This window comes from Hemitrygon akajei, chromosome 10 (assembly GCF_048418815.1).
Source record: "Hemitrygon akajei chromosome 10, sHemAka1.3, whole genome shotgun sequence".
NCBI lineage: Eukaryota > Metazoa > Chordata > Chondrichthyes > Myliobatiformes > Dasyatidae > Hemitrygon > Hemitrygon akajei.
This window is the reverse complement of record NC_133133.1, coordinates 57,805,797-57,833,789: the sequence shown is the minus strand read 5'-3', so window position 1 is coordinate 57,833,789 and position 27,993 is coordinate 57,805,797. Positions and strand designations below refer to the sequence as shown.

The 27,993-nt window shown below is 41.4% G+C and overlaps 1 long non-coding RNA gene across 2 annotated transcripts; it reads left to right on the top strand.

Moving 5' to 3' along the window:
* Positions 1-22: 22 nt before the first annotated feature.
* Positions 23-10,987, top strand: LOC140734444 (uncharacterized). Of its 2 annotated transcripts, XR_012100542.1 has the most exons (4): positions 23-73; positions 3,188-3,284; positions 5,919-5,992; positions 7,603-10,987. It is a non-coding gene; the product is annotated as an uncharacterized lncRNA (long non-coding RNA). The 2 variants fall into 2 exon arrangements; XR_012100543.1 differs by lacking the exon at positions 5,919-5,992.
* Positions 10,988-27,993: the final 17,006 nt, after the last annotated feature.

The window sequence follows — 27,993 nt, the reverse complement described above, 5'->3', positions numbered from 1 at the left end:
ATAATTTCTATTAACAGATGAAGAAAAATATGACCGAGAGGATGACAGGGGTCCGGAACCTGCTGTTAGGAAGGTTGGTAAAAGGAAGAAACTCCCAGTGCATTTCTACAGTATTACTAAGTGTACTTGAAGAGCCATGACTGGCAGGGCTGCTGACTCACTGCTGGAAGGTGGGATAGGCTTCAATAAATCTTCATAGAGACATAATGGGGTCAACGGCCTTCTACGTTGTACACTTTCTATCTCTCCTCAAATGCTGACAATTTGTGGATAATTTTCCCAAATACCCACTCCTCATTGAGTCTGAATAGGGAGCTATGTATACTTTGAAAGTTAACAGCATTAAAAATCAGCCGGTCTTTTAAATCTTTTATTGAAATCTGTTCCAGTAAATACTGTGAACTAAATTTCCCCACATCAGGAAAATGATTACATTTCAAAGCCTCTGGCCCACAAGATGGTGGCAGTTCACTCCATGTTGAACGTTGACTGATGTGGCTGATAGCCCACTCTGGCCTGACCATCTTGTATGGAAGCTGCAGATGGAAGCTTGCAGCCCATTGATTTTCCTCGGTCAGTCAGCTCAGCTTTTGGATTCTCCGTGTCTCATTCTATAGAGGGTTTTTTTAAATGGTAGTCTGCTGGACTTCTGATAAAGCCAAAGAGTAAACTAGCCCCCTCTCCTTCTGCACAAATTAAGTAAATGAACTAAAGTGTTCTGCATCCTTGTCTAGATCATTGTTGGTGCAATGCATTTACCTAAAGAATGCCAGATTGATTTCACTACTCAGGTCCAAGGGAGAAGACTACACTTAAGCACAGAGTACTTAATTGTATGATTTTTGATGCAGTTCTGCCATTTTAAATTATTAGCTGAGCTTAAAAGACAGAAATTAGTGTTATGTAAATTTATCTCATAGTGGAGGGTTCCATATACTGACAATGAGGAAAGGTTTTAAGAGTTGCTGTTGGTCCTCAAAGCAGCAGATGGGCAAATCCATGTCTCTCATATTTCTAGTTAACAATATGTATTAAGGTCTGAAGATGTACTGTTGTCTTTATACTCATTTTATGACCAAGAAATGAAACTTTTATTGTTATGGGTATAAGGAGCTTCATAATTCATGAATCACAGTTCTGTTGTGGGGATTTTTATGTGAGAAATGTTGCTCTTTGCCAGAGCTTTTTTTTAAAGTAACTTTTACTGCAGCTCAAAATTCAATTTCGTGAGACATATGGCATGATTCTAGTTGTCCTTCATGTCTGCTGAGGTAGCAAAACCTCACTTTCCCAACAGCACCAACCTAACAATTGCCCCTAAACTCCAACTCAACATGAATCTCCTTGGCATTTCCACAAGGAAAACTGTGTTTGTCTTCTACCCTGTAAAGAGGGGAAAGTGTGAGAGAAAAAAAAGTTAGACGTGAGGACTAAAGGTAGCAAAAGGATGCTAGGACAATTTTCTGAGGCAGGAGTATTTCATTTATTGAAAGATGCGATTGGCCGAGAATTAGCGCTTGATGTCAAGTGATCGTTTGCAGTTTGAGACTGCTGGTAGATGCAGAGAAACCACCTTCACCCATACATTATCATAACCGAAGAAATCAGAATGTGTTTGGAAGCTGGGATGAAAATGGAGGGAAAAACACAGGTCAATGCAGGCAGCAAATAGTTCTAAACTCTGAGAATTGTTTCAGAAAGGTTTAATTGTCTGTTGGAGGCAAGAAAGTCTGTTCTTAGGAATCTGGGAATAGAATCCCAACAGTTTTGTAAAACGAATGTGCAATTTAATAGCAGGAACTATTCAGCCTGTGATGATATTTTATAGGAACATCTCTCAAGTAATAGCATTGCTTTTATGCTTTCTACACAGCCCTGTGGCATCATCTGTTTAAAAATATGTATTCAATTTTCCTTTAGCAGTCACCTTAGTGCAGCAATCCTTGTGGCAAAATATTTCATGCTCCAACAACCTTTTGCATCTAAGTTTCTTTCTCTTCTGTGCAGAATAATAATGGTTTATTTACAACCTCTCATCCCTAACTGTCCAAATGGAGGAAATAGTTTTTCCCTATCCATTCTTGCAAAATAATTAAGTTTCACGAATAGTTTAACTTGATATCTCTGCAATAATTTTATTCCTTACTGCATCCATATGTCATGTTCAATTTTTATCAGCCTAAATCCAAACCCAAAAAACCATGAGCTCTAACTTAACACTTGGTGATTTTCAGTAATGTGTACAGATGCTGACAATTGCATAAGTATTTGAGAGTTCTGCTTTTGAAAGCAAGCTGAGGGGCAAGGGGCTATAATGCGTTAAAATGTACAGTAAGATTTCAGTCTGATCTCATGCAGGCAGACAAAGCATTTTTGTCACTGGCTAAGAGAAGCATTCTTAGTTCAGCAGGTTCCAAGTTCAGGTTTGTTACTAAGACTTGAGTTTATCTTCTGTGCTTCAATGTAAGTGCAGGGTGCTCTCTTGTATTTTTCAGATAGGATACTAAATTTCTGTCCATTCAGGGGTAATGTAAAATATCCCAAAGCATTACTTGAAGAACGGCCAAGGAGTTTGCCTTGCCCCATCTTACATTTATTCCAAAACCAGATAAGCTTATTCCAAAAACGAGATAAGCTTTAAGTTATGGCATAAATAATAATGTGGTAATTGTAGATTCTGCTTCATTGGGCCTCTCCTGAAATGGGCTTATGTCATGTGGCCTGCTCCACTGTTGTGATCTCCAGCCTCCTTTTTGCCACTCTTTGGGTGTGTTTTCTGTTTTCCAGTCTTGCATCCCAACCTCAGATCCAAACTAATTGTGGATTAGTTCACTAACGATTGTGCATTGGTGAAAAAAACAATAACCTAAGTAACGTGCAGCACAGGCAGATTTTAAAGTACGTAAACGCATTTTCACTTCTTCTCAGAAATGAATATGACTGCTGATTTTCATAATTTTGTTTTGCAGTTGGCAGAATATTACTTCTGCAGATTTCTCTGCCCTGAACTCAACTCCTTCAAAATCATTAAAACTTTGCTCCTGTACTTTAGGCAGAGCCTCGATGATCTTTTGTTTATAATTTAATTACTTGACTTTCTCTTACAAGTATGTCCATCATTTTAATTCTCCTTCAGTATTCTCCTGAAATAAACTTGTATCTTAATGATCACCAATTCTAATTCCAGACTTAACCCTTGAAGTACACTTTAACTCAATGATGGCAGTCTCTTTGTACATTGGAAACATAATGCAAATACTGCAATTGAGAGTGAGACATTTATGGTAAGATGATGTTTTGGATATTTCCAAATGATATTCTTTTTTTATGAATTTTTCAGAAAATACTTGGGCCACAATTTCTGCAGCACGATTTTCAAAGTTCTGTCTCCCTTATTGGAAAACAGTTGCCAGTTACAGGACTCAGCCACTGGATAATACAGCAAGGAACTAGCATATTCTTCACAGTTGCCCTAACAATAGAATGCTTAAGAGATTGCCAAGTGTTAGTTTGAAGACACAGCTTTGATTAATTTATTTATAGTGTAAGATTCTAAGAGAAGTTTTGAAATAGATTTGATACGGCAGGACAAATGGAGAACTGATTCACTTGAGCAGAGCAGTGGCAGCAGTGTTGCTACATGCAGTAAGTATCATACTTTTCTACTTTTGTGAAAAGTATCAATTTCACCACTTGTTCATTCCATGCATAGGAAACCTATGAATGTTAAAAGGCCACTTTTATACCATACAGATATATACCATATACATTTGGAAAAGAAGTAGATGTGTGTTTGCAAAATCTTCTTGTTCCCTTGCCAAAAGCAGCCATCCATGTAAGTGGGTGGGCTCCATCTGCCTCTAGGATTGCTATCCAAACTGTGCATCCTTATGGAGCAGAAAGGAAGTTTCAATGCTTTATTGTTCTGAGGAGATACAATCAGTTAAGTGCAGGGGAGAGCAATGTGTCTGAGACTACCAAGGCAGAATATGAGGTGTCGTTCCTTTCATCTGCATTTGACCTCAATTTAGCTGCAGATGAGGCTATCGACAGACATATTGGCATGAGAACAGGAAATGGAACTAACATCTCTGGCCACGAGGTCTTGCAGGCTACGGAGGTGGAGCAAAAGTGCAGCGAATAGAGATGAGGAGGAATTTTGTTAGCCGGAGAATGGTGAATCTGCACATCTTCATCGCTGCAGATGGTTGTGGAGGCCAAGTCATTGTGCATATTTAAAGCAGAGATTGATAGATCCTTGGTTAGTAAGGGGAGAAGGCAGGAGAATGGTGTTGAAAGGGAAAATAGATCAGCCACGATCGAATAACAGACAATGGGTTGAATGGCCAAAATCTCCTCCTAGACCTTGTGCTCACCGAAGTAATCCCCTCCCAATCTACATTGTGTCTCACCAATGTAGAGGAGGCCACACAGGTTGCAATAAGTGATGCTGATTGATATTTCATTTATGATTTTTTTGTAAATAACGCTGTAGTGGCAACACTAAACCGAAACCGAAACAATTGCAACCACTATGGAGTTGTTATACATGCATGAAGCACCCCCAGCTCCAGTGAGTGCTCCAAAAGTTGAATCCTTTATTGAAGTAAGCAAACTTACAACCTTGAAGTGATGAAACTTCAGCGCATTCAAGTGTAAGCTAGGCACTGTTCAGCGGTCAGCAAAAGAATCTACCTCCACCAATCCCAAAGTGCAAACTCCCACAAAATGAACAAGAATACATAACTTATTCCCCTTGCTTCACACATCCACCCACGTGACTAGTTATCGTGATAAACTCTGTAACCCAGAATTCAAAGCAGATAGAGATCAGATACATGACTCCTAAATTCCAGCCCCTAATTATTATACTACAATAATTACAAATACTGCTACCAAACCACAGGAGGCATGAAATCTCAACAATTGGAAGAACATCCTCTGTTGTAAGCAGACTTCCCTGGATGGTGATCTTCTCCAGCCAGGTTGCTCCCTTGGACTGCATTCAGGAACATCTGTCTTGAATCGCTGCTGCCAAAGCTCATCCAAGCACAAATCTGAGGTCCCAGTCATTGTTAGCTATGGCCGAACGTTCATCTCTTCCACCACCATGATCTCCTTTCAATGGTCCATTAACAGTCCAACCCAGCATTGTTCTGTTTGCCTATGGTCCATCATTAACACCGCGAATCACTTGGATCTGCTCCAAAGCTTTAGGTATATTTGCCCCTATTGGCAGCTCAATTACTTGCAAATAAACATACTCCAGGAGAGAGTGGTCTTGAAGATCTCTCAGATGAGGAATGTTCCCTTTGTAGACAGTCATATGATCCTGTATATCGATGTTAGGCAGTTCACAATAAGTTTCACTTTCTAAGCCAGCCGCTTCCAGTCCTAAAACAATGTAGCTATTCATATATTTCTCTTGACCTGTAGTGCTTAAGAGAATTAGTGTTCCTTTTCTTGTCAGGTTGAACATGTTCAGGAGGCTCTCTGTGCAGAACACTGCTGTACTTCCTTGATCTTGGAAAGTGTTTAAAAACAACCGTGTTTTTACTCTTCTTAGACGTCACCTGAACTAGAATTATAGGAGATTTGCAATCATGATCATCAGCCCCCGCAGAGCCGTTAGATACCGGGGTGGTACTTGCTGCAGTGTTTGTTTCATGCATGGCTTGTTTCGAATCTGTTCCCTTTTCATCTGTTCCAGGCTCCGTTTCAGCTTCACTTTCTACCGCAGCCACAGTGGTGGCATAGCAGCTTCCTTTAGGTTGAGAACGAATTTGAGATCCTGTTTTGTCAATACCTTTACCTACTGCTGGTGATCCAAACATTGTGTGTGTAGCAATCATTACTGGTCTTTCAATAAAGTTAACAATGTCAGTGAAAGTAACCTTAAGGTTATACTTTTCTTGCAGCTTACAGACCACTGATCTCTATTTTTTCCGAAGTTCGTCCGACAATTTATTTACAATAATCCTCCTATCAGCAGGTAAGTTCAGCCAAAGTAGGTCCTGCTCGTCCTCCATGGCATTGCACCAGCCTCTAAGAAAAAGACTGCAGCCCAGAAGAGCTTTCACATCTTCTGATTTGATATGTGGCCAAGAAAGAGCCTTTTTCATGTAGGCCACAGCAATTTTGTGCTCATCACCAAAATGTTCTTGCAGTAAACCTTAGGACTTTAGATATCCTTGCTCCGGGTCAGCCCACTGCCAACTTTTGACAAGTTCTCTAGGATAACCTCCAGTGAAGTGGAAGCAGAGATGGTCACCATAACCATCAGTCTTGCCTTCAATGCTATTCTTGAAAACCCTCATAAATGAATGATATTGCAATGGATCGCCATCGAAGATTTGAATCTCTCTCTTTTAGGCAGAGATCCAATGTGTTGTTTCCCCAAAAGGACCAGAACCTTGTCAAAGGGTTTGGAGACTTGCATGCCTAATCAGGGATCTATGCCTTGGCTCTTGGTAGGGTCACCCATGCCAAACAGGTCAAAGGGTAAAGGTTAGACCAAGAGTGGTCCACTGATCCTCAGGTTCAGAGGTTTATCTCAAGGCTAACAATCCTAATTGGTAAAACAAAATGGTTACAGAAACAGCAATGAAGAATACTTCTACATCTGAGTGCAATGGTATTCCGGAGTCTCCAACTGGAGCTTCCATGACTGACAGTAGTGAAAACCAAGCTGCTGATATGATGAAGGAACCCCTAGATGCCATGAGAGATGGAGGACCTTCATTGTTGTCCTAATGGGCAGTAGAGAACATTGTGCTGTTGTTGATACATCACTATGCTTGTTATTTCCTTTTGTGTCTTTATGGATTCCAGTGTGGTATTTAGATCTTTATCATCTGTAACATAAGGTGTCTTCAGATTGTAAATTAATGTTCTCAGAAGCACTTTGTGCTATTGGCTATGGCATCAGTTCAGAGTGCCCCCTTGGTGCAGGCTGATAGTGAACACCCTGAACTACCCTTGGGGTTCAAACGTGGCTCATAGACTTTTATTTCTCAAACATATCCACATTGACATTGAGTTTGCTGGATTTTCTCTGTTCCATGTCAACATAGGAACTCTCTTCAGAGAACTGCTCTGCTGGAGCATGCTTAGCACTCAAAGCACTTGAAGCCCTTAGCACTTCAACTCTGGCCACCTTGGCTGTAATTTCTTCCTGCAACTTAAGTTCCTTCATCTTCCTTCAATGTTGCTCTTCTTCTTTTCAAAGCTGTTCCTCCTGCTGCTCTTCCTGGTTTCTCCAAAGCTGTTCCATCTTTCCTTCCTGGTTTTTTCAAAGCTGTTCCATTTTTCTCTGAAGTTACTCTTCCTGTTCTTCCAAGGCATATTTATCCCTTATTATTTGTTGTCTTGTGCATAACTCAGCTAAATCAGCCTCCATTCTAATGCGGCTGATGCGGTGTCAGACGCATGAGTCATTCTGCTAGCAATAGAACATGCTGCTCGCATGTTAGGTGTGTTGTCTTCAGTTTTATACATAATCACAGCCTGTTCTGTGACATAATAAACATTTTAATTTCCTCTGACAAACTGACCTTCAACATTGCACATTTGTCTAATTTCTCTCTTTGTCTTCGATTCAAGGTTTCTGCTTCCAGCTGGACTCATGTTATTTTCCAAGTGTGCAAACCAGACAAAACAAAGGCAAATTCAACAATGGAAGCAATTCAGTTCTTCAGCCTTTCAGCAGAACCAAGTGGCCAAACTCTTCAGGCAAACACCACCATACAGCTTTCTAGTCCATCCCCGTTAGACACAGCTCCAATCTGCCAATTAAATTTGCTGACGACACTACACTGATTGTCCTAATCTCAAATAATAATGAGGCATCTTACAGAGAAGAAGTCACCACCCTGACACAGTGGTGTCAAGAAAACAACCTTTCCCTTAATGTTGCAAAAAACAAAGGAGCTGGTTGTGGACTACAGGAGGAATGGAGACAAGCTAGCCCCTATTGACATCAATGGGTCTTGGTTTGAGATAGTGAACAGCTTTAAGTTCCTTGGCATAAACATCAACAAGGATCTCGCGTGGTCTGTACATACCAGCTGTGTGGTGAAAACGGCACAACAATGCCTCTTTCACCTCAGACTTTTGAAGAAGTTTGATGTGGGCCCCCAAATCCTAAAAAATTTCCACAGGGGCACAATTGACAGCATCCTGATTTGCTGCATCACTGCCTGGATTGGAAACTGTACTTCCCTCAGTTGGAGGACTCTGCAGAGAGTGGTGCGGACAGCCCAGCACATCTGTAGATGTGAACTTCCTACTGTTCAGAACATTTACAAAGCAGATGTTAAAAAAGGGCCCGAAGGATCATTTGGGACCTGAGTCACCCCAACCACAAACTGTTCCAACTGCTACCATCTGGGAAATGGTACAGCAGCATAAAAGCCAGGACCAACAGGCTCCGGGACAGCTTCTTCACCAGGCCATCAGAATGATTAATTCATGCTGACACAACTGTATTTCTATGTTATATTGACTGTCCTGTTGTACATACTATTTATTATAAATTACTATAAATTGCACATTGCACAATTAGACATAGACATAATGTAAAGATTTTTACTCATGTATATGAAGGATGTAAGTAATAATGTCAATTCTTGAAGCAATTAAACTTAAGCATACACAAGTGTAAGCTAAGCACTTTTCAGTGGTCAGCAAAAGATAAGACCCTTGCCATTCTCAAGCTACAAACTGACACAAAATAAGCAAGAATACGTAAATCACTTCCTTTGCTTTTACCACTCATGTGACTGGTTACTGTAATAAACATAATAAACTCCGCAACACAGAATTATGCGATGCTAGATCATTGTAATCCTGCTGCGAGTAAGTTTTTCATTGTACCTGTGCATATGACAATAAATTTAACTTTGAAGTCTATCACTTGGGACTTTGTAAAGACTCCTGAACTGATAACTGGAAAACTGAGCATCATACCTCATTGGGAGGAATGGAGAACCTTGTAGTTCCATAAGATATTAAAATATTGTGAATGTTATATTACTGACCAGAATGCAAACAAAATAATGACAATGATGAGAAGAATAGTAGGTTCAAATTAATAAAAGGCAAATACACATTGAGATCAGGAGAATTACTCCACATGTGAATGCTCAGCTGTGATGGATGGACTGGTGTTTAGCTCACGGCTCGCGAGGTCTGTTCGTCTCTGCGCTGAGCTGATGCTGTGGCCTACAACTAACAGTCTCCTGAATTGGCTGTGAACTCACTTTCATAAACTTCAGTTCTGCATGTTAGTTGCTTGGTTTTATTGTTTTCACGGTTTGTATTTTTTCCTGCACATTCATTGGCTGTTTGACAGTCTTCTTTTTAATGGGTTCTAATGGGTTTCTTTGTTTTGTTTCTGCCTGTAAGGAGACGAATCTCGAGGTTGTATATAAGAAACATACTTTGATAATAAAAGTAATTTGAACTTTTTCTTTGTGAAGCAAAAGATCTGTAGATGCTGGCAATCTAAGGCCACAGCAGGTCAGGCAGCATCTGTGGAGCGAGAGTTGATGCTTCAGTCGAACAGCTGAATAATCTCAGCATTTTCGGCTTTAGTTTCTGTTACTGTTTCTGCTACGGGCACGACAAGAATCAAGTCGATATGTTACAATCTTTCAACTTCAGTCAGTAAGTGCCATTAAAATTGTAACTTGTGTGGCTGGCCTGTCCCAAAATAAACATCAGCTTTGCAGCTGGAACACTCCTCCATCCGGGCAGGACTGTGAATGTTGTATCTGCTTTTTTTGCTTTTGTGCTGGGATGATTTTGGATATCTGAGGGGAGTAAAAGTCTTATTTTGTTTAATGCCTCCCACAGAGCTGCTACCAGTTGCTCTAAGAGGAAACTGCAGATTGTGTGTTTGGTTGTGGTGTCGGGAGAAGCACTTCAGGCCCTTGTATCTTCCAATTTATTGTGCCTGAGTTAATCACTAAACCATTGACTGTTTCTTTCTGATTTATTTTAATGCTATCATGTCTACTTAGTTAATTGCGAAATATTAATTTGCATAAACTGGCCATTTGCATACAAATTTGGCGTTTAAACTGATTCCCATTAGAATATTTTTCTATTTAGAGCTGATAGAAGTTTATAAAATTATGACAGGTTTTGATAGGGTAGATCAAGATAGTCTTTCCTCAGCATAGAAATGTCAAGTAGTAAAGGAAGTAGCTTTAAGGTGAGGGGACCAAGTTTAACAGAGATGTATGGTTTTGCAAGGATTTTACCAGAGAATGGTAAAATATGATGCCAGGAGCAGAGGTGGAGGGATATGTAACAATAGAGTTTAGGAGGCATTCAGAGGCAAGTAAACATGCAAGGAATGGAGGAATATGGATCAGGTGAGGTGCTTGGAAGTAGGTACAGAGGAGATGTCAGGGCTAAGTTTTTTACACAGAGAGTGGTCAGTGCATAGAATGGGCTGCCGGTGACAGTTGTGGAGGTGGATACAATAGGGTCTTTTAAGAGACTCCTGGACAGGTATATGGAGCTCAGAAAAATAGAGGGCTATAAGTAACCCTAGGTAGTTTCTCAGGTTAGGACATGATTGGCACAGCTTTGTGGGCCGAAGGGCCTGTATTGTGCTGTAGGTTTTCTATGTACAGGGAGATGAGATCAGTTTGGCTTCATGGTTGGCACAGACATCATAGACAGAAAGGCATGTTCCTGTTTTGTATAATCTATTTAAGTTTTGTATGTGTGTGTGTGAATACATATATAAGGTGTGGCCAAAAGATCTTCCATTGTCTTTCACTTCACGATTCATTTGAGCAGAAGAAACAAGATTGTGAATGTTCTTTTTATCAATGACATGTTTTTCTTGGTCTTTTGTCTCTGGAGTATAATGTATTGTTGCTACTTTAGACGATATAGAAATCTGGATTCGAATGTCACTGGAAGCAGAATATTATTCATGTTCATGTACTTTATTACATTGTTCATCTTTGTAAATATTCCTTAAGTAAGAAAACAATAACCAATAAAGATACTTGGTTAAGCATCCACATTACATTGTGAGCTGAGGCGAATGTTTCACTTGACTATTTTTTGGACAGCGTATTGCAGAAATGAGAGGGAAGACAAAAGCGTGCCAGCAAAAACGAGCTGCACTAACATACCTCCACATGTTGACAAGGTAGCACAGACATTCACTTCAGGGGTATCCCACTTCCTCCGTAGTACCCAAGGAATCTTAAAGAAGCAGTCCTCAGAAAGGCGGCGTCCAATATTAAGGACCCCCCCCTCCCCCCATTCCCCAGGGCATGCCCTCTGCTCATTGTTACTGTCGGATAGGAGACACAGAGCCTGAAGGCAGACACTCAGTGATTCAGGAACAGCTTCTTCCCCTCTACCATCCGATTTCAGAATGGACATTGAACCCATGAACACTATCTCACTTTTTTAAAATAATATATTATTTCTGTTTTTCCACTACTTTTAATCCATGCAATATGCATGTATATACTTGCTGTAATTGATTTTTTATGTCTATATTATTATGAATTGCATTGTACTGCTGCTGCAAAGTTAACAAATTTCATGACACATGCCAGCGATAATAAACCTGATTCTGATTCTGCCTCTCTAAAACACCTTGGCCAAAGTTAAATTGGTGTCTTCCCTCCAACTGTGTATAACCAAAAAATACAGCTATTTCATTACATTTGATTTTGTACACATTTTTAATGGCAACCCATTCAATTTTGCCTCTCCATTGCTCACATGCAGTGTCCAGAGTAAAAATAGAAATTGCTGGAAATGCTTAATAGGTCAGACAGTATCTGTGGAAAAGAAGCAGTTAATGTTTCAGGTCAAAGTGTTTTCATCAGAACCCTTCATCCACAGAAGCTCCTCGACCTGCTGTCTCCACCATTTTGTTTTTATTTCACACTTCCAGCAACTGCAGTGTGTATAAATGTTTCAGCTCTCCATCACCGGCCAGAGAATTGCATAAAAACAGAATGTGTCGTTCCACCATAACAACTTTGAGAATTCTTACAATTAGTTTCTAAGTCAAGTCCAAGTTCAATTGCCATTAACCATACACGTGAATACAGCCAAACAAACAACAGCATTCCTCTGGGGTAAGGATGCAAAACGCTGTACCGACAGTCACACACAGGGCATATAGTTACGATAGCGGAAAACATATGGTCACAACAAAAATAAGATAGCTCACATCCCTGAGTGACATGGCCTGCAGATTGATGGTGTATGGGATGTTATTCTGGAGCTACATTTCTGAAAGAGCAAGCATACAGAAGTTCCTCATCATGTGCCAGTACAGCCTCAGGCAAACACAGTCCAGCTTGTCTGCCATTGATTCCATGATTTCTAGTTATTAAGAAATTAATTCGGTCTTTTCATGATTTTCTTCAAGGTAATGGAAGGTTCCCTTTGCATCACTTCCAGAGAGATGAAAAGTCCAAAGGGAGAAAACTTGTTTTGTTCTTAGCTGTAGATTTTTTTTCATTTAAGTAGTTTTCATTGATAGAGCAACTGCTTAGAACTGCTCACAATTTTATTCAAAAATTATTATATGGTTTTAGTGAATTATTTAATATGGAAACTTTGAGACAAAAATAACTAAGTTTATATCTTCAGTAAATCAAAGCTGTATTATTCTCAGGTCATGAGGTAAGAATATTATAAATTGACCAAGTTGAAATGTGAACTTTACAACTCTCTCAGATGGAGCACCTTGCTCCCATGTGAGACATAAACCAGCAAGCTGACCAGGAATTGACTGGATTTACTGAGGTAAATGAATTTGATTGATGGACATTTTAAAGCTCCCACTTCAAACTTACTGGATGAAGGTCAACATCACCTGTAAAAGCCAACTGCATTCTATTTACATAATTAATGTACTTTCTGAAATCAAATGCATCCTAAGGAAATTAACATTGAATCTGCCTTTGCAATGGGCTGATTCAGTAGCCTGTTCCACATGCATGTTCAGGGGTTTTAAAATTGAGAAACTGCAGCGAAGACAATGAACTATTGAGAAGGATACCCATGACAACTTAATTTATGTAGCATCCTTAAAGATCTCTGAGCTGAAAGGAGTCGCAGAGAGACTGTAAATCAAATTCATTCCACGATTAGCAGTTGGGGAAAGCTTATCACTGCAAATATTTTCTGGCAGCAAGTTGCTGTGCTTACATTTCCTGCTTAGAGAGGTGTTCAAAGCAGATTTGGTGATAACTTTTGAAAGGGAACTTGGTTGTATTTGAAAAGGAGAGGAAGTGCAGGGGAAAGGGGAACATGCAGGAAAGTGGGGCTTGTTAGGCAGCTGTTTAAAACAAAAGGGAGCAAAAGGCTTCCCTCTATCATTGGACTCCAGTGGTCATTCTTCTGAGAGAGTTATTTATTCTATCAAGCCCTGGTAGCTGACATATTGTCTAACCAAGGCTGTCTAACATGCTGCCTGACCAGAAATTCCTCAGCTGCAGTTAGATGCCCTTTTTCCTCCAGTTAACATTAAGCAATTGATAAGACCATAGACTTATCAATAGCAGAATTAGGCCATTTGGTTCACCGAAACTGCTCTGCCATTTGATCATGGCTAATTTATTATCCCTCTCAACCATATTTTTATGCCTTCCATCCTTAACCTTTGACATCCTTACTAATTAAGTGCTTATCAACCTTCACTTTAAATTAACCTACTGGCTTGGCCTCCATAGATATCTGTGACAATGAATTCCACAGATTCACCAACCCTTGCTAAAAAAAAAATTCCTCCTCATTTCTGTTCCAAAGGAACTTCTTGCTATTCTGAGGCTGTCTACCTTAGACATTCTCTCTCCTCCCCTCTTCCAAAAGGCAGAAGATACAAGACCTGAAAGGACATGCCACCGTGCACAAGGATACTTCCTGTCTTGTTATGGGTCTATTGAACAAATCTCTTGTATGATGGACTCTTGACTTCACAATTGGAATTGGTTTATTATTGTCACATTTACTGAGGTACAGTGAAAATCCTTTCTTGTTGTTCATGTAGATTAAATTATCTTACTAAAACACATATTCACCACATCCACTGCTCTACCTTCATCAATGTGCTTTGTCATATTCTCAAATAATTCAGTCTAGCTCATGATGCATAACCTGCCCCTTTCTAAGAATCTTCTCCAAATATTTGCCCACTACTGAAGTAAGATTCATTTACCTACAATTCCCAGGGTTATCCTTACTCACTTTCTTGAACAAACGAATAACATTTGTCACCCCCCAAATATCTGGTACTACTCTTTTTGCCGGTGAGGGGCAAAGGTCATCGCCAAAGACACAGTACTCTCTTCCTTTGTGTCCCATAGTAACCTGGGGTATATCGCATCTGGCCCAAGGGATTTATCTCTCCTAAAATTTTCAAAAGTTCTAGCACATCCTCTTTCTTAACATTGACATGTTCAAGCTTATCAGCCTGTTTTACACGATAGTCAAGCTCCTTCTCTCCCATGAATACTGAAGCAAAGTATTCCTTAAGACCCCCCCCCCCCCCACCTCCTCTATTATCCCTGATTGGTCCTACCTTCACTCTGGCCATCCTCCTGTTCTTTATGTACAAGTAGAATGCCTTGGGGATTTTCTTCATTTTAATCAAAGACTTCTCTTAACCTCTTCTAGCTCTCAGACTATTTTTCAGCTTCTTCCTGGCTACCCTGTGATTTTCTGGAGCCCTGTCTGATCCTTGTTTACTGAACACTAAGTATGCTTCTTTCTTCTTCATGACTAGATGTTCTACATCTATTGTCAGCCATGGTTCCTTCACCCTACTATCCTTCCCTGCCTCATTGGGACAAACCTATTCAGAACTCTGAGCAAGTGCTCTATACAGATTTCTGTTGTGCACTTCCCTGACTAAATCTGTTTTCAGTTTATGCTCCCCAGTTTCTGTGTAAGAGCATTATAGTTCTCCCCCCCCAATTAAATATTTTTCCATACCATATGGTCCTATACCTCTCCAAGGCTGAAACAGTCAGCTCTCCTTATCCGCAAGTTCCGCACGAGCGAATTCAACCAACCGCGAATCGAGAAAACCCGGAAGTGCTCTTCCAGCACTCCTTGTTCGAGCTTTGTTCGCCTCACATTACTACTTTGTTCCTGCGAAAAAAATGGCTCCTAAAAAGCAATTAAGTGGTCAAAGCAGTTCCTCAGAGGCTAAGAGGGAGCGTAAAGTGCTATCTCTCAGCGAGAAAGTAGAAATATTAGAAGCATATCGCAGAAGCATATCCCTGTCCATGGCCAAATTATACATGAAAAAGTTCTTAGTCTCTATGAGCACTACTGTGACGGGGTTGATGAGAGTGAGAGAAAAGAGCTTAAGGCAAGTAAGAGATGGCTGGCTGGCTATGTAAAGCGCTACAGCCTCAAAAATGTAAAGATCACGGGAGAATCGGCATCGGCTAATGCCGAGGCCTCAGCAGCGTTCCCAGGGGAGCTCAAGAAACTCAAAGAAGAGGAAGTCCTCAATTGTGATGAAACGGGCTTGTTCTGGAAGAAGATGTTTTTCAACAGGCGCAAGTATTAAAGGACATGATCCTCGACTACGATCCTTCGATGGAACGAAGCCTCCGTGTCACCCGAGGGATAACAACATGCCTACAACCACTGCAAGATTTGTTTGATGATGCAAAGAGAAAGAAGAGACAGCTTCCTAAAGCATCTGCAATTCTGAAGTCTCAACATTCAACGCTTGAAGATCCTCAGCCCTCAACCTCCACAGTTCCTGACTTCAGTATTATTGAGCCTCCTCCAAAGTGTCCTTATTCCCTAAACAAGACAGTGTAACAACTACTGTACAGGGTTACTCATTGTTTGATCATTGTTCGCCTCGCGTCTCATTTGTTCGCTGCTTGTGTTGTGAGCTAGAGGAACATGTACAGATTTTTCTTGTCAATATTCCCTAAATGTTACAGTATAACAACTATCTAAATAGCATTTACATTGTATTAGGTATTATAAGTAATCTAGTGATGATTTAAAGTATACGGGAGGATGTGCGTAGGTTATATGCAAATACTACACCATTTTATATAAAGGACTTGAGCATTCATGTTTTTTGGTATCCACGGGAGGTCCCAGAACAAATCCCTCACGGAAAAGGAGGGCTGACTGTAGTAAAGATCGAGAGTTGTAGTCACTCTCTCTCCAAAATGCTCTCCCATTGAGAAATGCTCTCTTAACCTGGTGCATTGCCTAGCACCAAATTTAATATGGCCTCTCCTCCGGTCAGTCTACATATTGAATCAGGAATCCTTCCCAGAAGCACCTAACAAGTTCTGCCCCATCCAAGCCTTTTGCATGAAGGAGATGCCAACCAAAATTAGGGAAGTAAAGTCTCCCATGTGTTTTTGCACCCCAAGCCCTGCTGTTTTCACATCTTTCCCAAATCTGCTTCTTGACCTGTTCCTCAGTGATATCTTATCACATTAGGAACTACTCAGAAGTCTTATAACAGCAGGGGCGAAGCTGTCCTTGAACCTCTTGGTATGTGTTTTCAGGTTGTTGTATCTTTTGCGCCTATCTGTCCACAATCTACCTTGTCGTGCCCTTGCACCTTACTGTAAGTCTGCACTCTACCCTTTCTAACAGTAACTCTGCATTCTGCCTTTCCATTGTACTAATTTGATGTACTGATGTGATTTTAAAAAATCTTCATAGGTGTCATACAAAACAAAGTTTGATTGCACCTCAGTTAATGCAGCAATAATAAGTTATTTATCAATAACTTACATATGATTTACAAGGTTTTGAGCGAGGGCTCTGTCACTGGCTTAGGGCAGCATTGCAATAATTTTACAATCTAGAAGTAACAAAAACACATACGGGGAAGAACAGTTAAGTTTATTAATACATAAATGTTTTACATTTGTTGTTTATTGAGTGCTCCGTTGGACTGGCTGTTTGTTCATTTGTATGGGGTTTGGCAGCTTGAGGTATGTCACAGCAAAACCGAGGCTCAGCTTCAAGGCTGGTATTATTCACGAGAAACTGCACGTGCACAATGTGCAGATGGTACATGCTATGGACAAATGGGGAGCTGGCTAAAGGTACAAAATTGCCCCCAGTGTATGGTTGGAGATAGGCCCTAATTGTGATTGGTGATTGTGAACAAAATTTGGAAGGAGTTGATCTGTGTAAATATTATACTCTCTATAAGTTATATATGCCTTTATATATATTCATGTTTACATATATTTTCACATTTTGTACATATATTTTCACAGTTTGGGACTTTGTGGAAAATTGGGAGTGTACCTGCTATTGCAGCGGAGCCAGATTCTTAAAGAGACGTGGAATCTGTACAATGCCTATACGTCACGTATGCTGTCAGAAGTGAGATTGCCAGCCAGAGGAAAGTGTGTCCTTTATTGCACAAGAGCCTCGGCCTTTGGTCTCAGGGCAGTAACCTGAGGGCAAAAGAGGAAGAAGATGCATTATCAGAGGTGTCAGAACAGGAGCAAAGTGGGCTCGAGGAACAGGGTGCACGACCCAAGACCTGTGCTAGAAGAGATGACCCTTCCTCAAAGGTTCCAGCTCCAGTCAAAGACTTTCTTTCTGTCCATGGGAAGCAGGATGAGGCTCTGAGAGAGGAGCTTTGAGGTGTGTGGAACTCCATTCAAGCCAATCAGTTAGAAGTAGCTGAGAAGCAGTGTGCAGCAAGATCCTCCAGTACCTCAGAGGAGGAGAGCCCGCTGTACACACCAGCGCCCCAAAGACAACCCTCCGCTCCTGAGGCCCATTTGGGGCAAGAATTGATGATCCTCTGGTCTGGCTGCATTTCCAACTACCATATCTGAGGAAAGAACCGAAGATGCCTGCTTACCAGCAGGGGGAAGACATTGAAAGCTGCCTGCTGTGGTTTGAGCACATGGCAAGAACATGGAAATGGCCATTCAAGTGGGCCTATCGACGTGCCTCTGCTCACAGGCAATGCATTAGAGGCTTACCTGTGATAGATGAGGACCAGTCTAAAGCAGTGGATGGTGACTATATGGACTTCAGTAAGGCCTTTGACAAGGTTCCGCACAGAAGATTAGTTAGGAAGGTTCAAACGTTGGGTATTAATATTGAAGTAGTAAAATGGATTCAACAGTGGCTGGATGGGAGGTTCCAGAGAGTAGTGGTGGATAACTGTTTGTCAGGTTGGAGGCCGGTGACTAGTGGTGTGCCTCAAGGATCTGTACTAGGTCCAATGTTGTTTGTCATATACATTAATGAACTGGATGATGAGGTGGTAAATTGGATTAGTAAGTATGCAGATGATACTAAGGTAGGTGGCGTTGTGGATAATGAAGTAGGTTTTCAAAGTTTGCAGAGAGATTTAGGACAGTTAGAAGAGTGGGCTGAACGATGGCAGATGGAGTTTAATGCTGATAAGTGTGAGGTGCTACATTTTGGTAGGAATAATCCAAATAGGACATACATGGTTAATGGTAGGGCATTGAAGAATGCAGTAGAACAGAGTGATCTTGGAATAATGGTGCATAATTCCCTGAAGGTGGAATCTCATGTGGATAGGGTGGTGAAGAAAGCTTTTGGTATGCTGGCCTTTATAAATCAGAGCATTGAGTGTAAGAGTTGGGATGTAATGTTAAAATTGTACAAGGCATTGATGAGGCCGAATTTGGAGTATTGTTTTCTGGTAACCGAATTATAACCATATAACAATTACAGCACGGAAACAGGCCATCTCGGCCCTTCTAGTCCGTGCCGAACACTTAATCTCACCTAATCCCACTAACCCGCACTCAACCCATAACCCACAATTCCTTTACTGTCCATATACCTATCCAAGTTTGCTTTAAATGACAATACTGAACCTGCCTCTACAACTTCTACTGGAAGCTCATTCCACACAGCTACCACTCTCTAAGTAAAGAAATTCCCCCTCACATTACCCTTAAGCTTTTGCCCCCTAAGTCTCAATTCATGTCCTCTTGTTTGGATCTCCCCTACTCTCAATGGAAAAAGCATATCCACGTCAACTCTATCTATCCCCCTCATAATTTTAAATACCTCTATCAAGTCCCCCCTCAACCTTCTACACTCCAAAGAATAAAGACCTAACTTGTTCAATCCTTCCCTGTAACTTAGGTGCTGAAACCTAGGTAACATTCTAGTAAATCTTCTCTGTACTCTCTATTTTGTTAACATCTTTCCTATAATTCAGTGACCAGAACTGTACACAATACTCCAAATTCAGCCTTACCAATGCCTTGTACAATTTTAACATTACATCCCAACTCCTATACTCAATGCTCTGATTTATAAAGGTCAACATACCAAAAACTTTCTTCACCACTGTATCCACATGAGATTCCACCTTCAGGGAATTATGCACCATTATTCCTAGATCACTCTGTTCTACTGCATTCTTCAATGCCCTACCATTTACCATGTATGTCCTATTTGGATTATTCCTACCAAAATGTAGCACCTCACACTTATCAGCATTAAACTCCACCTGCCATCGCTCAGACCACTCTTCTAACTGTCCTAAATCTCTCTGCAAGCTTTGAAAACCTACTTCATTATCCACAACGCCACCTACCTTAGTATCATCTGCATACTTACTAATCCAATTGACCACCCCATCATACAGATCATTAATGTATATGACAAACAACATTGGACCCAGTACAGATCCCTGAGGCACACCACTAGTCACTGGCCTCCAACCTGACAAACAGTTATCCACCACTACTCTCTGACATCTCCCATCCAGCCACTGTTGAATCCATTTTACTACTTCAATATTAATACCTAACGATTGAACCTTCCTAACTAACCTTCCATGCAGAACCTTGTCAAAGGTCTTACTGAAGTCCATATAGACAACGTCCACTGTTTTACCCTCATCAACTTTCCTTGTAACCTCTTCAAAAAATTCAATAAGATTTGTCAAACATGACCTTCCACATACAAATCCATGTTGACTGTTCCTAATCAGACCCTGTCTATCCAGATAATTATATATACCATCTCTAAGAATACTTTCCATTAATTTACCCACCACTGACGTCAAACTGACAGGCTTATAATTGCTAGGTTTACTCTTAGAACCCTTTTTACACAATGGAACCACATGAGCAATACAGCAATCCTCCGGCACCATCCCCATTTCTAATAACATTTGAAATATTTCTGTCAGAGCCCCTGCTATTTCTACACTAACCTCCCTCAAGGTCCTAGGGAATATCCTGTCAGGGCCTGGAGATTTATCCACTTTTATATTCCTTAAAAGCGGCAGTACTTCCTCCTCTTTAATCATCATAGTTTCCATAACTTCCCTACTTGTTTCCCTTACCTTACACAATTCAATATCCTTCTCCTTAGTGAATACCAAAGAAATTGTTCAAAATCTCCCCCATCTCTTTCAGCTCCACACATAGCTGTCCACTCTGATTCTCTAAGGGACCAATTTTATCCCACACTATCCTTTTGCTATTAATATAACTGTAGAAACCCTTTGGATTTATTTTCACCTTACTTGCCAAAGGAACCTCATATCTTTTTTTAGCTTTTCTAATTTCTTTCTTAAGATTCTTCTTACATTCTTTATATTCCTCGAGCACCTCATTTACTCCATGCTGCCTATATTTATTGTAGATATTTCTCTTTTTCCTAACCAAGTTTTTGATATTCCTTGAAAACCATGGCGCTCTCAAACTTTTAACCTTTCCATTTAACCTAACAGGAACATAAAGATTCTGTACCCTCAAAATTTCACCTTTAAATGACCGCCATTTCTCTATTACATCCTTCTCATAAAACAAATTGTCCCAATCCACTCCTTCTAAATCCTTTCACATCGCCTCAAAGTTAGCCTTTCTCCAATCAAAAATCTCAACCCTGGGTCCAGTCCTATCCTTCTCCATAATTCTCTATATAGGAAAGATGTCAACAAATTAGAGAGAGTACAGAGGAGATTTACTAGAATGTTACCTGGGTTTCAGCATCTAAGTTACAGAGAAAGGTTGAACAAGTTAGGTCTTTATTCTTTGGAGCGTAAAAGGTTGAGGGGGGGTGTTTGATAGAGGTATTTAAAATTGTGAGGGGAATAGATAGAGTTGACATGGATAGGCTTTTTCCGTTAAGAGTAGGGGAGATTCAAACAAGAGGACTTGAGTTGACAGTTAAGGGACAAAAGTTTAGGGGTAACATGAGGGGGAACTTCTTTACTCAGAGAGTGGTAGCTGTGTGGAATGAGCTTCCAGTAGAAGTGGTAGAGTGGTCGATTTTGTCATTTAAAGCAAAATTGGATAGGTGTATGGACAGGAATGGACAGGGTTATGGGCTGAGTGCAGGTAGGTGGGACTAGGTGAGAGCAGGCATTCGGCATGGACTAGAAGGGCTGAGATGGCCTGTTTCTGTGCTGTAATTGTTATATGGTTAATGACCATGATGCCTTGAAGAAAGCAGCATTGAAGAAATTAGACATCTCACCAGAGTCCTACCGTCAGAGCTTCAGAGCAACCACGACCCCACTCGGAGAGACGTCCACCGAGGCCTACTACAGCCTGACAGGACAATACAGTCACTGGATACAACCAGAGCAGAGCTCCAGCGAGGAGATTGCAGAGATGATCACCTTGGAGCAGCTACTTTTTGTCCTACCCTGTGACAGAGATCTGAGTCAGAGAACACAAAACCAGACAGCGGCGAAACTGGCTCAGCAGCACATCAATGCCCACCAGAGGGCCCACTATGACCTCACACTTCAGCCCATAGAGGCCCACAGACCAGGATAACAGACGGAAAACTGGAGGTAACCCTTTCGGGGTGGAGTGTTTTTGCTGCCAGTAGCCAGGCCACAAAGCATCAGTGTGTTTTTGCTGCCAGTAGCCAGGCCACAAAGCATCAGTGTGTTTTTACTGTCAGTAGCCAGGCCACAAAGTGTCAGTGTGTTTTTACTGTCAGTAGCCAGGCCACAAAGTGTCAGTGTGTTCAGTAAGGAAGCTCAAGTTGGCTGGGTTTGTACGATGGGAAGGTTATTGTCCAGGGTGGGAGATAGGGAGTGGTAATACTGCTTGCTGTTAAGTGACTGTAAATGGACAACATGTATGGGCATTATTAGACGCTGGTAGCTCCTTGTCTTTGATTAAGAAGTAGCATTAATTCCAGTGACTGCTCCTTTATTGAATGTGTTCATGGAGACCGTAAATTGTAACCAATAGCAGAGGTTACTGTGGTTGTAAAAGATCAAGTGTACTTGACGTTGGGGTTGGCGTGGGGATATGATTTTGGGGAGGGATCTGCCTGTGCTGAATGACCTTTTAATGGCTACAAAATGTTTTGAATCACATTCTACTGTCAAAGTGTTATGTCCAGTGGTCACCCCGGCCTAAGCGAAAGCTCGTTTGCAGCCACTGCCATATTTGTGTGGTGGTCTGGGTCCAGAAAATCACGCTGGCAATTTAGAGAAGCAATTGGGTTCTCCTATTCCTGATATTGATGTATCGGGGTTAGAGGTCAGTGAATGGAAGGCAATGATAATATTGCTGCTTTGCAAGTGACGACACATCTCTGAAACAAGGCATATGGGGTTGGGGTGGTGGGGGAGGGGTGGGGAGGCCAGTTCTTATCATTGTGGGGAGGAATACGAGGGGTGATTGATAAGTTCATGGCCTAAGGTAGAAGGAGTCAATTTTAGAAAACCTAGCACATTTATTTTGCAACATTGTCCCCTCCTACATGTACACACTTAGTCCAGCGGTTCCGGAGCATACAGATCTTGGACCTCCAGAAACTGTCCACAGCAGGGGTGATTGATAAGTTCGTGGCCTAAGGTAGCAGATGAGTTATTAACTTCAAACTTTCTGCATTATCACTCAGAGTTGAACTGCATGTGCATGCAACGAGAGCTGTATAACTCATCTCCTTTACCCTTTGCCACAGACTTATCAATCACCCATGCTGTGGAAACTTTCTGAAGGTCCAAGATCTCTAATGAGATCCAAGAACCCTAATGCTCCACGACCGCCGGACTGTGTGTGTAAATGTAGGAGGAGACTATGTTGAAAAATAAATGTGCTAGGTTTTCTAAAATAGACTCCTCCTACCTTAGGCCACGAACTTATCAATGTTCAATGAACTTATCAACCTCGTATGTTGTAAAGAATGGTATTCTACATGGGAAAAGAGGGAATGACAGAACCAATAAGCGTTTGGGTGTCCCAACACAGTGTAGGCCATTCCATGGGCAGGTCACCTAGCGCACCAGAAAACATACGTACATGAGCATCTGTACCTGTTTCTTTAGCCCACAATGTACACTGATGTTCAATCATACCGTTTCACACGCCCTATCAGAAAACCAGTGCTGTCCGCAGGTCTAATAGACCCTTCTGCATCCCTTGCTGGAGTCAGCACTGCCTTCCAGTGTATTGCAATGGACATTGTAGGGCCTTAGGAGAAGAGCAGAACATCTTGGTCATCTCTGACTATGCCACAAAATATCCTGAGGCCTTCCCAGAGCAAGCCATGGCAACACCCAAGGTGATGAGCACACTGGTTCACCTGTTCTCCAGAGTCGGCATTCCAGAGGAGATAATCGTGGACCAGGGCACCAACTTCTCTTCCCACCTGATGAACTTGGCAGCTGGACATTATTGCTATAAAAACCATCATTCACAGACTGTTGAACACTTTAACCAAACCCTCAAGAAGATGCTGTAAGAAATGCAGGAGAACATTTAGGAAGGAAATCAGGAGGGCTAAGAGAAGGCATGAGGTTGCTCCAGCAAACAAGATGAAGGAGCATCCTAAGGCTTCTACAGATATATTAAGAGCAGGTGGAGAGCAAGGGACAAAATTGTCTTCTGGAAGATCAGATTGGTAATCTATGTGTAAGGAGTTTCTTCTTTTATGTTATTGCAAAGGCTAATAAAATAGCTTTTTTGTTATGTTAAAATTAAAATGGCTTCTTTGTAATGTTAACTGCTGAGAAAGTGCTTCTCTCTCACAGCTTGTCCGGGTTATAATTACTGATAATGAGAATTGTATTCATTTGCTAACCAATTGGGATAGATGTTATTTTTTCTTGCGTATCTGTAAGCTATTGTTTTCGTGGGCTTTGGAGAGAAAGTGCGATGGGACAGCGAGAGGAGACGCGATGCTGTAAGCTGGGCGACGGGACGGACCCCGAGCGGGAATCCAAGGCCCAGGGTCTTCGGCAAGGAGAGGAGACGAGGACAGACTCATGTGGAGCATTTGGTCGACCACCGTTGTTGGTCCCAGGCGGCGGGTCGAGGAGGTCGGAGAGGATCGAATGGTGGAAAGAAGATTCCATTAATTGAGCTCCAACGGTTGTGCACGAAGAGGTTGAACTTTGATAAGTTTGGTGCCTTTTACTCTATTAAGTACATATTTCCAGTAAGATCGATAAAGTGTAATCATTTAATTGCATATGTCTGTTATTTGACGTGGTGGGGTACATCACACGGCATCTACACAAACTGATTACCCAGTCTGGCGGGGCCAAAGGCTGCTCCCCCTAGACGGAAGTGAGCTGAGTGAGCCTGAGGCTTACCGGGGACTACATAGGTTTGCAGCCAACAGAGATGGGGGAGATCTTAAATGGGTTTTCTGCATCTGTATTTACCTGGGAGACAGATATAGAATACTGAAACAAAGCAAAGCATCAGCAAGGTCAGATTACAGAGGAAGAGGTGTTTGCTGTCGAGGCAAATTAGGGTGGCTAATGCAGGGACCCTAGAAGAGATATTTAAAACATCCTTAGCCACAAGTGAGGTGCCGGAGGATTGAAGGATAGCTGATGTTGTTCCGGTGTTCAAGAAAGGCTCTAAGAATAAGCCAGAAAATTATAGGCTGGTGACCCTGACATCAGTAGTGGGAAAGATATTGGAAGATATTCTAATGAACTGGATATATACAGTACATTTTTGGATAGATAAGGACTGATTAGGGAAAGTCAGCATGGCTTTGTGTGTGGTAAATGGTGTCAACCAGTCATTAAAGAGGAAGTTATCAGGAGAGTTGATAGAAGCAAGACAGCTTGAGAAAGTCCTGCATGGGAGGATGGTCAAGGAGGTTCAGGCACTTGGCATTCAAGATAAAGTCATAAATTGGACTAGACATGGTTTTTGTGAGAGAAGCCAGAAAGAGCTTGCCTCTCTGACTGGAAGCCTGTGACTAGTGGTGTACCACAGGTATCAGTGCTGGGTCTGTTGTTGTCATCTACAAACGTTTGTACATCGATGCTCTGGATGATAATGTGGTTAACCAGATCGACAAATCTGTGGATGACACCAAGACTGAGGATGTAGTGGACAGCGAGAAAGACTATCAAAGCTTGCTGTGGGATCTGGACCAACTGGAACAATGGGCTGAAAAGTGGCAGATGGAGTTTAATGCATGTAAGTGTGATGTGTTGCAGTTTTCGAGGACCAATATGGTGAGGGTAGGTCTTACATGGAGAATGGTAGGGCACAAGGAACTGGGAATATAGGTTCATAATTCATTGAAAGTGATAGGGTTGTAAAGAAAGCTTTTGGCACATTGGCCTTCATAAATAAATGTAGAGTACAGGAGTTAGGATGTTACGTTCAAATTGTCTAAGATATTGATGAGACCTAATTTGGAGTATTGTGTGCAGTTTTGGTCACCTACCTATAGGAAAGGTGTAAATGAGATTGAAAGTGTGCAGAGAAAATTTACAAGGATGTTGCCAGGATTTGAGGACCTGAGTTATGGGAAAGGTTGAATAAGTTAAGACTTTATTTCATGAAGATTGAGGGGAAATTTGATAGAGGTGTACAAAATTTATGAGGGGTATAGAACAGGGTAAATACAAGCAGGCTTTCTTCACTGATGTCGCGCAAGTCTACAACTAGAGGTCGTGGGTTAAGGGTGAAAACTGGAATGTTTAGAGGAAACTTGAGGGGGAACTTCTTCACTCAGAGGGTGAGAGTGTGGAATGAGCTGCCAGCGTAAGTGACACGTGCAGGTTCAAATTCAACATTTAGGAGAAATTTGGAAAGCAGGGTAATGGAATATTATGGTACAGGTGCAGATTGAGGGGACTAAGGAGGTTAATGGTCCTGTATGCACTAGGTGGATCAAAGGACCTGTTTCTGTGCTGTAATGTTCAATGAGGTAAGGGGGAAAGTATCTTCCATTCTTTCCTCTTGCAAAGAAAAATCAGTAACCCAACTGTTTCTCCATGGGCAAACACGAGGAAATCTGCAGATGCTGGAAATTCAAACAACAACACACACAAAATGCTGGTAGAACACAGGACGAAGGGTCTCGGCCCGAAACGTTGACAGCGCTTCTCCCTATAGATGCTGCCTGGCCTGCTGTGTTCCACCAGCATTTTGTGTGTGTTGTTGTTTCTCCATGGGCTTCCTCTTCCTCCTACTGTTACTTCCCTCTTCTCATTTCTCATCTCCCACAATTTATTTTGCCCAAAGCACCCCTATAAATGTATTAAAGCAATCTGCTTTATCTGTTCAACGTGGTGGTGTGTTCCATATTATCCTTATTGTCCATGTAAAGATGATCTGTCTGTAAAAGGTCCTTCATCAGAAATGGGGAAATAGGAAAACTGGCCTGTCTAAGGTGTTAGACAGGGCAGAGGAGGGAAAGATGAAGGGAATTTCTTCAGTGAGGTAAGGAATAAGGAAATCTCTGGTCACTTTATTTATTTAGCAGCATAGTCCTTCCAGCCCTTTGAGTCATGCTGCCTCAGTAACCCCACCACCCCGATTAGCCCTAACCTAATCATGGGGCAATTAAAATGACCCATTTCTCCATTCCCTTACCTACTGTGGCCTATCTGTCTTTCTCTGTCTATGCACTGTCTCATCTGCTGAGTATTCCTGCTTCAGAATAAGGAACAGCTTTTTTAGGTTGAAATGAAAACATACTTCATTCAAAATGTGGTGAATCTTTTTTGAACTCCCTACTCCAGGTAGTTGTGACTGCTCTATCAAGTTTGTTCAAAACAGAACTCAACAGTTTTCTACGTATTTAGGGAATCGAGCGATATGAGGATCATGGTGGAAAATGGCATTGAGGTAGATGATCAGCCATAATGAACAGCTGATTATACGAGTGATAGCCTACTCCTGCTCCTTATTTTTCTGAATTCATGCATCCACTTAGAAAAATAGAGGGCTATGTGCTAGGGAAATTCTAGGCCGCCTCTAGAGTAGATTACATGGTCAGCACAACATTGTGGGCCTAAGGGCCTGTAAATTTCTGTTTTATGTTCTATGTTCACTTGTTACCCTGGAGACACAGGGATGAACTGATAGCGGAAGGCAGTACAAATTGAGGGCACCGAGGTTGATCCTCTCTATCAATGATGTGAGCTAAAAGTGTGAATGATAAGTTTCTGTTGTCCTGGCTTGGAGCGATAAAGATATGGAAGAGATGGTTTTGAATTTGTTTTCAAACTAAGCTTCAGAAATGCAACAATGAGTTGAAAAGTATATTTTGGACTGATGTGGGAAAATTCTTTCCATGAATATTTTTCTGAATTCAGTCCAAACTATAACTTTCATGGAGGCGTAGTGGTTAGCGTAATGCTGTTGTACTAGCAGCCTGAGTTCAATTCCCATCATTGTCCATAAGGAGCTTGTACATTCTCCCAGTGACTGTGTGGGTTTCGCCTAGGTGCTCTGGTTACCTCTCACATCCCAAAGATATACGGGTTAGTAGGTTAATTGGTCATATGGGTGTAACTGGGCAGGCTGGATGAGCCGGTCTCTAAAAAATTAAATAAAAGAGCAGTGGGTGCACTGAATGGTTATCAGCTTGGAGTAGTGAGGTTTATGGGCTTGGAAACAACAAAGAAGCAGTCAGATAATTCAACGGGCAGGAAGTGTTCTTCACTTTCACCGACAACCAGGCAGGATATTTTTATCAGCTTGCGAACCAGCTGCAGATTTATGCTGGCTTACACATGTTTTTGATTGG